Below are 15,568 nucleotides of genomic sequence, written 5' to 3'. Positions count from 1 at the left end.
TTGTTTTATTATTTGATGGATACAATGAAACTGCTGTCCTGTGAATGCTCATGTTGATGTCATTTCATCTTCAGAACCTTGAAATGACTAACTAGTTATGATTGATATTCAAAGTTGCAGATCAATGTATGATTTTATTTTTTGTTAAAGGACTATCATGCTTCATTCAAATTGATAATAGTTGGAATATTTTGCTAAATTTAGTCAGTTACTGCTTAACTATGGCCTTCGTTTATTACTTATGTAGAGTTAGAATCACTTCATATTTATATAAAATTCTACTTCATTATATGGAATCAGTAATAATGGAATCTGTAATGAATATGTTTTATTTGTTTTATTATAAATACAACTTGTTTAATAAAGCATGAGTCTTAAAGAAGAAATGTGCCTGCTATACATGAAAAGTAGAAGATATCTTCAGTGTGGTAGCTGAGTGTCCAATGTGTGACAAAATAAAGATGAGTCTTTATACTACCTTATATGATCCAAGTTACGAAATTGTAGTGATATGAGATAATAGAGAAATGGTGACATTACTTTATTTTTGCTTTTTTATTTATTTATCATTTGTTGACTGAGTTAGTCCCACTAGGGTTGTGGCCTCTTTTCATAGGAGACCTGGAGTGGTATTTCTACTACTGGGGAAATTTGGTCAGGGCATCAGGGAACTTCTCCTACTCATTAGGAGAATGCTTGTTCCATTCATAGTGCTGTGGTAGCTGGGAGAATAGCACTCAAACAGATTCAAGATGGTGGATAGCACATAGGTGAATGTCTGTACAGTGTTTGAAACCTTACAAGCTTCTAAGGAGCTGTGTCAGCAGAATTTGTTTGTTTCATCAGAAACAAATGCTCAAAGCGATGATGGAGGTGTTATTACAACCCTCCAGTTGAGGGGATTGTGGGATGATATTTGGGTGAATTGTTGTTGTGGAGCAAGCTAGAGAGTGGAAAGATGTTTTATGGGGTGAAATTTTGAACAAATTTCAATTGGAGGAATTAGAAGCTATTTTGGTAGAAAATTGCTAGACAAAAAAGCCACATGCCAAAACTATTAAAGAGACTGCAGGAAAAGTGATGAGAGATGAAGAAAGAAAGGAAAATGTCAACAAACAAAGGAAATGTATGGTGAGAATTCAGAGCAAAGAAGAAAAAGTAGTGGGCAGGTATGACATTTGGGATAATGTAATGGTACCATTTGGAATGAAGGCTCAGGGGGTAAGAAGTTTTATTCTTTTTCATAAAGAGACATTTTGTGACATTATTTTTGAGACTGGTTCTGTTCTGGAAATGTTATTGGTGGAGAGTATGAGAAGAAAAAGAACTGTAATTTATTGAATTCTTATATGGTTAAAGCTTTTCACAGAAAAAGAAAAAAGAAAACACATCCTCAATTATGAACTGAAGTTGAAAAAGAGATTTAAAAATGATATTTAAGCAAACTTTGAAAATAAGCTAGCAAAGTCTAAGATAACATATGATTATGGAATTGGGGGTGGATCTGTCATATTGTACTGAAAATGGGGAAAGCAAAAAATGTTCATATCCCTAGTATGATAAACATAGAGGATAACAGAGGTGTTATAAAATATTGGGGATAACTAAAAACATGTTTTTTTCTTCAGAAAAGATGATTGTGACTGTTTTTTGGGGGCATGGTCAAGATGGTGAGCAGTTAACAGCACTGTTTTTAGCTCTGCTTCATTTTAACATCTCTGACAGGACTTTTACTAAAAAATTCAAATAGAATGTTTCAAAGCTTGATAGATTTATAGTCAAACATCTGCTGAAAGATGTACTACAAAATAATAATGTTGAAGCTCTTTTAATTGTTTTTTTCCTGTCAAGAAATCTAGAAAGAACTAATTGCCACAGAATGAGCCAACTCCAAGCCCAGTGTACAGAACAGTACTATGAAAAAACATACAGGCTATACTTATTGAGTTATCTGTAAGATAAATTAGAAAGCAAAATGGGCAATTTTAAAGAGGAATGTAGAAAACAAGCTGAAGTCCTGAGTGAATCTTTTAACTCATTACATCTGAGTGATGCCTCCAGGTGCACCTGCAGTTAACTCCTACTGACACATCTGGGCATCAAATATTGCTTGCTCATATTTGGATCAATAATTCCAAAACCATGCTATGTACAAGGTTTTAACAGATTTACTCTTTAAGCTTACACAATGGCAAACTCAACTACATTGATATTTGACCTCTAACCAAGTGGAAAAACCTGAAGATTCACAAAAAACAGTAATCCAAATACTCCAGTTGTTTTCCAGAGTGAATAAAGGCCACCTCTTTTAAACATCCAGCAAGTTTATTAAGCAGAAACACAGACCAAGATCATAAAATATTCTTCTTTTCACAGCATAAATGGACTTAGCGCTTTCATTTCCTAACCTGGAAACATCATCAGACTCAACTTTTTCTTCCCACTATGCCATTTAAATAGACCCAACACCTACATCATTGGTCATAAATTAATTAAACTTCCTTTTTTTTAAAAAAAACATTACCTTTTCTAAATCTTTCACACTTAAAACCAATTTACATGTTTTATTAAAAACCTTTTATAAACTCATTTAAATATGTTATTGCATTATTTTACACAGAACTTAAAATAAATAATGTAAATAATGTAAAAATAAAGTTAAAGTTAATGAATAAAACATTTATACATATGTATGTATACACATATACAAGAAATGAATGCATAACATATAATAAAATTCCATATTCAGTATTTATATATATATATATATATATATATATATATATATATATATATATATGTAAATATGTATTTATTTATTTAATATTTGTTTGCTCTAATTTTAAGTGCTGGCACTAGTGGAATATGGTCATTGAGACCCGGTGGGTTACAAACGTCTAGCTGCAATTGCCATATTAACTCTCTAAGTTCCAGTTGTGCTTCCCAATCCCCACCTCTTTCATTTATTTTGACCTGCTCAATGACCTAAAACTTAAAATCAGCTTGAAGACATGTTGCTGTGTGTCTAAAAGGGCATTAGTTTCTTTCTTTCTATTAATGTCATACATGTGCTCATATACTCTCTGTTTCAAACTACGCTCTGTCTTACCTATATAATATGAACCACATGTTGTACATTTTGCTAGATATATAATACCCTTCAACTGACAATTATAATATCCCTTTGGGTGGAATGACATATTAATACTCTCTAATTCTAAAATTTCTTGGTTGTATACAAAAGGACATTGTGGACATCTGCCACATTTGTATGTACCTACCTTACTCTTATTTCCACTTTCCTGTCCTTTTTCAAAAATTTCTTTCAAGTTCCTATTTTTCCTATATGTTTATATGGTGCTAACTTATAATCAAGACACAAAGGGAATAAAGGATATTATATATAAAAATTGGACTTTATTCTCAGCAATGCTTAATAGTTTGAAAGTATTCTCCAAAAATTTAAAACTTGGGTATAGGAAAAATAGGAACTTGAAATGAGTTTATAAAAGGTTTTTAATAAAACATGTAAATTGTTTTTTAAGTGTGAAAGATTTAGAAAAGCTAATGTTTTTTTTTAAAAAAGTAAGTTCAATTAATTTATGACCAATGATGCAGGTTTTGGGTCTATTTAAATGGCATAGTGGGAAGAAAAGTTGACTCTGATAATGATTCCGGGTTAGGAAATGACAGCACTAAGTCCGTTTATGCTCTGAAAAGAAGATTATTTTATGATATTGGTCTGTGTTTTTGCTTAATAAACTTGATGGATGTTTAAAAGAGGTGGCCTTTATTGACCCTGGAAAACAACTGGAGCATTTGGATTACTGATATTTGACCTCTGTCTAGTGGAGGTAAATGGATATTAACTGTTGATGTTATGTTGTCCTATCTCGCCTTCATTCTTGATGGTTGTGTTCAGAACTGAGCATTGGTTCTGACTCGGCCCCATATTAAAGCTCGAGAGCTTTTACTGGCTTGAAGCTACATCCTATCCCAAGATGCCTAGCGACTGTTACCCAGATCTCGTTTGTCACTTGAAGCTTCTGGATTGATTTTTCGCTTGTTCAGGCTAAGTGGATATTTTCTTTAACTTTTGTGGTGTTCTTTGGTGTTTTTTGTCAGGGTAGAATTATTCATTTAGATAGTTGTATCCTTTCAGTGTTACCTTGCCTTAGTTAAAAGCTTTTTCGCTGTTTGGTGCTGATTTGTGTGGGCCAACATCTTCCTAGTCCTTATATCTAACAGCCGCCCCTTTTAGTGAGTCCGTTTAAGTTAAAGGATTCCCCTTTTTCTAGTCTTCCTTAACTTAGCCTGTTTTAGTTAAAGGGCTCTCTTTCCCCGTTCTAATTTCCAGGTTTCACCTTTTAAGTTAGAGGCATCTCCTCAGGTTAGAGAAGTTCTTTGTTTAAGTTAGAGACTCTCCTTTAACCCTTTTCCTTCTAACTTTCCTTTAAAAAAAAAAAAAAAAAGGTGGTTCTTTCTAGTGTAGTTGGTTTTGTTGCAGTCTTATTGACACGTTTTGCTGTGCTCCTGGACTTGTGTGTCAGTTTACCATTTTTTGTGACTTTATTATTGGTTGTGACTTTTTGCTGATAATGACTTAATAGGATGTCTAAACAGTCTGGTTTTAAGAAGTGTGATTCTTGCACACAAAATGTGTCGATCACAGATGGACACACTAGTTGTGTATATTGCTTGGGAACCATTCACCTGCAGGATTCCTGTTCAATTTGCCATGCTTTTAGTTCAAGGGTCCTGCAGGAACAAAAAAACAAATTGATACTCAGGAGTCTATTAAAAGGGCCTTTTGAATCTGCTGTTGAAGGGACTCAGGCCTCCAAAACTTCTGAGAAGTCATCCAAAACTTCTTTGGCTCCAGCTTCTGAGCCATCAAAAAGATGTGAGAAACTGGAGTCTTCATATCCGAAGTCTGTCAGTTCCAAAAAGTAAAAGTTTCCTTTGGTTCCACCTGGAGTTTAGGAACCATCTCAGAGCCATAAAAGGAGTCGGTTACCTTCCTTGGATCTGGTTCATTTGGTGCCTCAGTCTCCTTTATTGCAATCAGTGGCAGGTAGCCACAAGTCTTCTACTCATTCCTCTCAGTCATCCAGGACCCTTTTGGATGATAATGTAGAGCGGGTGGATTAGAAGGTTACTTTGTACACCTCTCCTAGCAAAAATCCTCATGAGCCTAGTCCAGACAGTTGTGGAGCCAACTTCAGTAGCTGCTTTACCTTCTGTTCCTCCTCCGACTTATTTGAGTTCAGAGCCAGAGTACCTGGAGGTCCTGGTGGTGGAACCGTCAGTCCCGAAATCCATCCATGGAGTTTTGGTGCCGACTTCTGCTTTAATCTCATCAATGTTGTCGACCATCGAGGAATCTGAGGGCCAAGACTCCCTCGTCTGTTCCGAGGGGAGAGTTGAACCGGACCCTTGTTGGATCCGACTCTCCCACTCGGAGCTTCGGCACAGGTGAGTTTGGCTCCCACATCAGCCTCGGAGCCATCCTCCCCGGTTCCTTGGAGCCGGAGGCTCTCCCAGCCCAGGATCATGGTACCTTTGAGGTGATGAGGATGTGCTTTCTTCAGAGACTGCTTCACCTTTGGCTCCAGCTACTCTTCCCCCTAAAGGGTCTGTGTCAACCTCTACACCATCCCTTCAGCCAAAGCTTAAGGAACCAATGCCCCAGGATGCCCCAATGGATGAGACTCTCTCTTCTGAAACCTCCCTGGAGCACTCCTCCAAGGAGGTCCCTCAGAAGAGAACTTGTAAAAGGAAACACATAGACTCCCCTGAGTCTGTCACGTAATATACTAATGTAGAGGATTTTGAAGGGTCCCCATGGTCACCCTCTGAAGATGTCTCTTTTTCAGGCATCTTAGAGATCCTGAAGCAGAGGGGTGGCTGGAAAACCCTCTCCCTTTCTAAAGATGAGTCAGTATACCTGGAGGCATTTGGTTCTTGACCATCCACTTCTTGGTGATTCCACCTTTCGACCAACTCGAAAGGCAGTCAGTGGAATCAGTTCCGAGGAGGCCCAACAAATTCATTACAGCCCCAGAGTACAAACAATTTCTAATCAAAGATGTCTCAGTAGATGCTATTGTGGTGGCGGTGGCCACCAAAAAGGAATTACCCAAAACGTCTTCATCTGCCCATCTGCCGAATAAAGAGGCTCAAACAGTGGACTTTACTCTTAGGTCACAGAATTATTGATCCCACTTTACTCGTTTTTAGAGGGATCTCCTCAAGGAGCTAGGAGATATCCTCCAAAGTGCTACAACTGGGGGGGTACATGACAAGATAAGCTCTCAGCTTGCGACCTTAACCTCTATAACAAACTTCTCCATGTGCCTCATTTCTTATGCAGCCAATGGAGCGAGTACAGCAGCAGGCATGGGAATAGCTCTGAGGAGACATTCCTGAATGCATCTTTGTGAGTTTGCTGAACCCTTCAAGTTTTCCTTTATTGATGCCTCTTTTGATGTTTCATCTTTGTTCAGGCCAACGTTTAAGGAAATTCTTACCAGGAGAGAACAAGATGGCAAGACTCTGCCATGAGAGTACCTTTCTCCATCCCTACCAGACATTATCCCAAAGGTCAGAAGGGCTGAAAAATGTAGTTCTAGAAATCCAAAGGAGCTTTGCCGAACACTCGTGGTGATTTTTCCCCCAGGACCAGAGGGGAAAATAACAATGGAAGAACTGCCCTAGTAGCAGAGGGGTTCCACAGAATCAGGGCAACAGAGATATGTTCTCTGGTAAGCCCTTCCAGCACTCCTGAATGGTGGCTCGCCTGTCCACCTCTGGAGGCAGTCGGGAGGAGGTTATCACTGTACTCAGAAGCCTGCTGGGACATCACTCAAGACAAATGGGTATGGTCGATCATATCCAGGGGATACAACATTCCTTTCTCCCTTCCACCCCTTCCACTAAAGTCTATCCCAGACATACCACCCGGTCAAAGGGATCAAGCAAACCTAGAAGTTCAAAGGTTGCTAAGGAAAAAGAGTCATCCAAGAAGTCCCCACGGACCAAATCAGATCCGGACTTTTCTCAAGGTTTTTTTTAGTTCCAAAAAAGACAGGGGACTGGAGACCAATTTTGGATATCAGCAGACTGAACAAGTCGGTAAAGAAAACAAAGTTCAGGATGGTGACACTGCAGTCTATACTATCTTTTCAAGACAATTGGATGTGATCCATAGATCTTCAGGATGTGTACTACCACATAAAGATGGACAGGCGATTCAGAAGATATTTACACTTCTGGCTGGGATCCAGTCATTATCAATTCAGAGCTCTGCCCTTTTGTCTCACTACAGCCCCCAGAGTGTTTACCAAATGCATGGCAGTAGTTACAGCTCACCTGAGGTGTCTGGGATTCTTGATGTTTCCATACTTAGACGACTGGCTCCTGACCGCCACCACCGAGCATCTTCTAACCAGGGCAAGAGACACCACCATTCATCTCTGCTCAGAGCTGGGCATTGCCATAAATTTCAAAAAATCTGCCTTGTTGCCATCACAGCATATTACTTTTATAGGGGCAGCGTTAAACACAAAAGACATGGTTGCAAATTTGCCTCAAGAAAGAATTCAAACATCAGGAGTCAGTGTTGCTTATGAAGGAAAAAGTGCAGGCAAAATTTGTCCTCAAGGTTCTGGGTTCAATGGCAGCTGCAATAACATTAGTCCCACTGGTGCGTCTACACATGAGAATATTACAGTGGCTACTCTTTGCTCAGTGGTCCATGCAAGAGTTGCCCATGTCACACAAGATTCACATTATGAACACCTGCAAGAGGGACCTACGATGGTGGCTTCAGTCCACGCAGGTAATGATAGGCAGACCGTTTGTCCTTCCACAACCGGTAGCTACAGTGACCACGGATGCCTCCCAGATAGAGTGGGGGGCACTATCGGGGGCAGACTGTCCAAGGGACTTAGCAAGAACATGAATACCACTTGCACATAAATGTCCTAGAGATGAGGGCAGTACTTCTGGCATAGAGCATTCCAGAGCTCTCTTCCAACAGGTACGATTGCAATGCCGACAAACAATATGTCCATGGTCTGGTACATCAACAAACAAGGCAGAACCAGATCCTAACTCCTCTGTCAAGAGGCTCAGAGAGTATGGCAATGGACAATTTCTTCTCAGCATTTTCTGACTACAATGCACATCCCGGGGAAATCCAACGTGATAGCGGACAGATTAAGCAGGGCAATTCTTATGCCTCACGAGTGGCCCCTGAATCAGGAAATTGCAAACCAAAATTTTCGCAAGTGGGACCAGCCTTGCTGTAACCTCTTTGCCACAGCCATCAATGCCAAATGCATCAACTGCTTTGCCCTAATTACCAAGGGATGCACTTGTTCACGATTGGCCCCTGGGACTTCTGTATGCCTTTCTTCCATTTCCACTGATACTTAAGGTCCTCCAGAAAGCCAAATCATTGAGTCACAGGCTAATTCTCATTGCTCCTTAGTGGCCTCATCTGATATGGTTCCCCTTTCTATGGCCCCATCTTTAGGAGGAGCCTTGGATCCTGGACTCAGTGCCGGATCTTCTGACACATCAGTCAGGAATGATGCACCCCTCTATTCAAAGCCTCAAGCTGACAGTTTGGTTACTCCACTTCCCATTTTAGCCAGGCTTCCAGATCTACCCCCAGCAGTGTGACACATTCTGGTTTCATCGCAGAAGAATACAACTAGAAAACTTTATGCAAGCAAATGGAAGAGATTTTCTTGTTGGGCTGACAAAAACATATAGACCCCTTTACAGCCCCTATATCTGCAATCCTGGAATTTTTAACAGAAACCTTTAATGGGGGTGCAGCAGCAGCCACAGTATGAATACAACTTGCTGCCATATCAAACTACCATGTATGAGACATGGGATCCAATATAATGTCTCACAGATTATGCAAAACCTTTCTGAAGGGTAAATTCCTTATAAGACCCCCTCATAAGAGAACCACCACCTCCTTGGGACCTTAATTTGGTGTTATCATCTCTAATTTTCCCTCTTTTCAAACCAGCCTCCTCTTGCCCACTAAAGTATTTATCTTGGAAGACAATCTAACAGCCATTACTTCTGTGAGGAGGGTTTCATAACTGCAAGCTCTGTCTATCCATCCTCCCTATCTGATTTTCCACAAAGACAGAGTTTCCATCAGGACAAATCCTTCCTTTCTGCCAAAAGTTTGTTCTGAGCCCAATTTAAATCAGTCCATTGAGCTACCCGTATTTTTCCCAATCATGGCAACAAGGCAGAATACATGCTTCACCAATTGGATGTAGATAGGAAGTTATGTTTTTACTTGTATAGGACAAAGGAATTTAGAAAATCTGACCAACTGTTTGTTTCATTCTCAGAAAACAGAAAAGGAACTTCAGTGTCAAAAGTCACCTTATTAAAATAGCTTACAGACACCATTAGTTATGTCTATAACTCTAAGAATAAAGAGCTGCTGGGAAAAATTAGAGGACATTCAACCAGTGCTATGTCGACTTCCACTGCCTTTCAAGCTAGGATCTCTTTGGATTCAATTTGTGCTGAAACTACATGGGTTAATCCTCATACCTTTATCACTCATTACCACGGCGGTACAGTGGTAGCATTGTTGCCTCACAGAAAGAGGTTCTCCTGTTCGATTCACAGCTGGAGTGTCGTCTGTGTGGAGTCTGCATGTCCTCCCCATGGTCAAGTGGCCTCCGAAAGACATGCGTGAATGGGTGTGCCTTCGCTCAAGGTTGGGCATTGGGCTGGCAACTCGGTACCATAAAAAATCTACTGTTAATCATTAATGGACTAGAGTTCCTCTGTGGCGACCCCTAACCAGGAAAAGCCAAAAAGGCAAACAACAACAACAATAACAAAGTAGATGCGGCCTCTCAGAACAGGGCATCCTTTGGTTCTACTGTTCTGAAGAGTTTACTCCCTTGAGCCACCCGAGAAAGAAGGTGCTCGAGAAGCTGTCCCAACCATCAAGAATGAAGGCAAGATAGGACAACATAACATAATGAAGTTATGTACGTGCCATAACGTTCCATGTTTGTTGTCCATAATCTCACCTTCATTCTTTGCATCCCACCCTCCTTCCCCTTCCTGGAGGATCAAGAGGAATTTTCTGAAATTGTGCAATTTTCCTGATTCCCTTCATGCCTTAGGAATTAGAGGCAGATGATCTGTTGTAATTGTTGTATTGGGTGTTCTCTCAAATGAGATCTGGGTAACAGTCACTAGGCATCTTGGGATAGGATGTAGCCTCGAGCCAGTAAAAGCTCTGGAGCTTTAGTATGTGGCCGAGTCAGAACTGATGCTCAGTTCCAAACCCAACCATCAAGAATGAAGGCGAGATTATGGACAACAAACATGGAACATTATGGTGAGTGCATAACTTCTTTTTTTATGATTTTAATTTACATACATATAATCTTCACATTTTTCTAAATATCTCAACAACCAAGTAATGCAGGCAGAACTCCTTAGCCTCATATCAAAGCTCTCATCTAGATGAATAAAATGCTGCTGACAGTATGTACATCTTGAGTGGTTGTTGAAATATTGTTAAGTTGCTTACAAAATATTACAAATGTAATAGTTACTGTGTTTACTGTGACTTATAAAATTCAGTTTAAGACTTAGAACTTAAAGAATACTACCACTATAAAATAGTTTGTGCTGAAGAGTTTGACATTTATACTTCTTTCATACCCTTATGGTTCCAGACATATGAACATATGTGAGGACATAATTTGATTCTGTCAAAAGGCTTAGGCTGCAGCCATTGGAAGTTACAGTGCAAACTTCCTGAGCTCCATTGGAGTGAATGAGTTAAACAACAGTCATCACAATTCTCGAGTATAGAAGAGGCAATATCTGATTTTGATGGAAGATTACTTGAAAATGAGACTAACACTGAATTTCTTCTGAAACAAAGCAACTTATTCCAGGAAACAAATAGAATATAGATCTAGAAGGAATAATGTCAGGATTTATGGGATTCCTGAAAAAGAAGAGGGAGACAGTATGATTCAATTCCTTAATACATGGCTGCTTAATGTTTTGAACCTGCCTGAAGTTTTTTCCTTTGGCATCAAAAGGGCACATAGATCACTTTCGAACCCATCTTAAAAAAAAAAAAACACCTTCACCAAGGTCAGTGATAATAAGATTTTTTCAAGTCAAGATAAGGATTTAGTTTTAAAAACTGCATCTGTTTATTATCTAGTTAAATTAAAGAAAATACTATAAGATATGACAATGACTATTCAACATTAGTGATGTCAAATAGAAAAGCATGTGTGCCACTTGTTAAATGCTTAAATAAAAAACAATATTAAAGCACAAATCTTGTTTCAAGCAAAAATAAGGATTCACCCTCCAGAAGGAAAGAAGATTTTTAACACCTTGGAAAATGCAATGGATTTCATACAGAAAAGTAAAATCCTAGAAAAAAAAAAAAACAGAAGAAATTGACTGGAATATAAGAGTTTCTTTGAAGGACAATGCAACAAGTGATGGTTGGTTAATAAAATACAAAAATAGTAAAAACACTAAAGGATAAATGAAAATCAATGTATTTCATGGTTATGAATTCTTATTAATTTAAAGAAGTGCTTGAATACTTATGAACAGGTGCTGAATATTGCATTTGACAAGATAAATCATTTATTTATTTATTTCCCTACTTCAAATGGTTCCTAGTTCCCTTTTTAACTTGTTAGAGTTTGATTCTTTTAGCTATATATGAAATTAAAGCCACTTATTTTCATTTAGAGTTTAAAAGGTTAAACTATTCATTTTATTAAAAGTTAATCATTATTATGATGAAACATATGCTAGGTAGCACACTTTCTGATATCTTGGCATAGTTGAGTGATGTGTTATTAAATATAATACAAGGTGCAGCAAATGACACTAAAGAGGCATGTTAAGTTACATTCTGGGTTCTTAAAATGGTCCGGTAATGTGCTACTGACAGTATACTTGACATGCGATAATATCCAGGAAAGACATGCTATGTTATAAACAAAGTATAAAAAATACAGCTTTTTTACATATATAAAGTTATTTTTGGAAGGATATCAAATAATTAGAGTAACATTCACACTTTTACAAGTCAAACTTGGATCACACATAACCGTTATTCTTTTAATGCAAGTTTATATGCTATGTTTCCTTTAAAAGAATGACAGTCTGGTTTATATTAAACATATCAAACAAATAGTGCTTGCTGAATCATTAAATATTATATCTTTGAGTGCAATGACTTTTTAGTTGTTGAGATATTTTGAGATTTTTTTGTTGTTTTTTTGGTGGTTTGGAGGGGTTTGAGGGACTGATGTGTGGTGTAGAGGTGGCTTGGATTCACCTGCAAGCATTTTTGTATGAATTGTACCTGATGGACTGTTCATTTTCAAGCCCTTGTCATAAAAGCCAGCTTGAAACAACTTAGAGTCATGAGTATTTTTGTGATGTTGCAGGAGTTCTGAAAATTCTAAGAACTGCCCAGGTTACTTATTCCTGCCTAAAAGTAAATAATCGTAATATTTTTAATCATATGCTAAGATGTTAAAGAATACAAGACAGATAATAAGCAAAAGACAGTGAATTACATTCTAAACTACTGTCAGTTACTGTGTGGTTCTGAATGCTTGCTATTATAGTATACTTGATATGCAATTGTAGCCAGGAAAGTTATGCTATGTTATAAACAAAGTATAAAAATATATAGTTTCTTACATATATAAAAGTTGTTATTGGAAAGTTATCAAACAATTAGAGTAACATTCACACGTTCACAAGTTAAACCTGGATCACACATCACTGTCATTCTTTTAATGCAAGTTTATATGCTTTGTCTCCTTTAAAAAATGACAGTCTAAGACAATTTGAAACTTAACAACAAGGGAGAAAAGGATAAAATTGGTAAAGAAAAAGAAGTCATCTCTTTGAACAATAAATATTTAGAGATTTTAAATCATAAAACTATGATCAGCTTAGAGAAATTCAAATTTATAAACTTTTCCAATAACCCTAGATCTTTAAATATACCAGCTAACAAAACTAAGAGACTAAACAAGTTTAATCATATCAGTGAGATCTATTCCCCAAAAACAAGAAAGATGGTCTCTGACTTAAAGAATATTCTAATAGAATTAAGAAATGTTTTTCTTAATATTAATCAGAAGCCTAGGGCAATTGATTCTAAAGAGGAGATCAAAACCTTCATTAAAAATATACCAAAAACAGACTCTCAGAAGAACAAGTAACCATCATAGATAAACCTATATCCTTTAAGGACCTCCAAACACAAATCACCAAATTAAAACAAAACAAAGTGCCTGGTAATGATGGCATTATTCCAGAAATGTATAAGATCTTACTTAATAATGCATTAAAATTACTCCATAAAGTCTTTAACATCTCTCAAAACAAAATTTTAATTCCACCATCATGGAAATATACTTTTATTTTGCCCATATTGAAATCCAATAAAGATCCCACTAAATGTTCTCCCTATAGACCAATCTCTTTATTAAATATTGATTATAAAATGTCGATATCCATATATAACAGATAGGCTTAAAACTTTTCTTCCAATACTAGTGGATGAGGACCAAACACGTTTTATAGTAAACAGAAACACATAGATAATATAAAAAGAACTATAACCTTGATTGAATCTGTTAACATTTTAAACAAGAACCTAACTCTAATCAGTCTTGATATAAACTGTGTTTTTGATTCAGTTAACTGGGATTATATATTTATAATATTGGGAGAATTAAATTTTTCTAACACTTTCATTAATCTTATGACACATCTATATAAGGACAGTCAATCTTACATTAAAACTGGTACATGTCTATCTCAGAATATACCAATAATTAAAGGAACTAAACAAGGATGTCCTTTATCTCCATTACTGTTTACATTAATAATGGAACCATGGGCGAACTTAATTAGACTGGATAAAGACACTGAAGGCTTTAAATTAAATTTCAACTTGTCTTCCAAATTGCAAATGTTTGCAGATGACATACTTATAACTCTAGGGGGAAATAATACATCTATTTCTGCAATCTTTAGATATATGGAAGACTCTCAAAATATCTGGACTAACATTTAATAATAATAAAACTCAAATCCTTTCAATTGGCCTAAAAGTTAATTTTACATAATAAATACACTAAATATTTAGCACACTCTGAACAAATAATATATCTTGGTATAGTAGTTACTAATAATATTACAGATATAATTAAAATAATTTATAATAATAGCTTATCCCCAATTTAAAGACTTATAAATAAATGGAATAAGATTTCATTTTCTATGGAAGAAAAACTCTCTATCATAAAAATGATTTTACTCCCTAAAATACTTTACATTATACAATCAATTTCTTTACCCCTCCAAAATCAATAATCAAGAAATTTAACTTGATACAAAATATCTTAGGGTTTCAAAATAAGCCTAGAATTGCACTTATAATATGAAAGACTGGGCTCATGGAAGTATAGATTTTCCCAACTTGGAAATCTATTCAATTTCATCAGTGATTAAAATTATATCCCTTCTTATAGATGTTGAATACACTGCAAAATGGAAAAAAATTAGAAATATTGTCAGATGATATAAATAGTAATATTAATTCTCAAAGACTAACTTTGGTGAACAATTCATTTATCTGGATATTAAAATATTATTTTTCTATTTATTCTTTTTACACTTATAAATCTAACTATATGATACGTCTTTTAAAAACTTTTAGAAATTATATATTTAAATTTAACTTATATAAGGATTGGGTGTTTCTCCTTTTCCCTATAACTTCCACTCAAGGAGTCATGTTCTCATCTGATTACATAAAATGGCATTATTCAAGCAAAAGCATTTAATATATTGGCTTCAGATGATAATAAATAATGATTTGAAATCAATTGACCATCTCAAGGTTGAATTTGAAATTTATACACTTTTATGGATAGACTTACAAGTAAGTAGACATTATCTTTTAGATAAACTTGACCCAATGTCCATAATAACAAAACTGTCAACGCCTAAACTATTGTATTATTTGAAGTTATCCATACAAAATAAATCTCCGATTAAAAACAAACTATCACACATATATAAAACAATTAAGTCTGATTTAGATGTCTCTTCTGATAGTTACTGGAATCACTTTTCATCTATCAATAATTACCTTCCTACATACCAAGGTAAGTTAAATATATTACATTCTGCTAGTATGACCACTTTATCTCCTAAATGGAGATTATTTACTTGGAAGTACATGTATAGATTATTCCTTACTCTGTACACTATAAGTAAACTTAGTAAGAAGAGTGTTATATGTTGCAGATGTAAGAAGGAAGTAAATGCCGATTGGTCACATATGTTTTTGATTGTACAGACATAAAAAATATTGGGAAGATATTAACACCTTTTTACAAGCATTTTTTTCTGATAATTTTGTGCTTTCCAAATCACTTGCTCTATTTAACACACCAGTTCTGGAATGTATTAGGAAAACTAAATACCC

Source organism: Protopterus annectens, chromosome 1.part2, assembly GCF_019279795.1.
Source record: "Protopterus annectens isolate FY-2018-M chromosome 1.part2, PAN1.0, whole genome shotgun sequence".
NCBI classification, from domain to species: Eukaryota; Metazoa; Chordata; order Ceratodontiformes; family Protopteridae; genus Protopterus; species Protopterus annectens.
The sequence above is the reverse complement of the archived record's forward strand: the minus strand, read 5'-3'. Positions refer to the sequence as shown.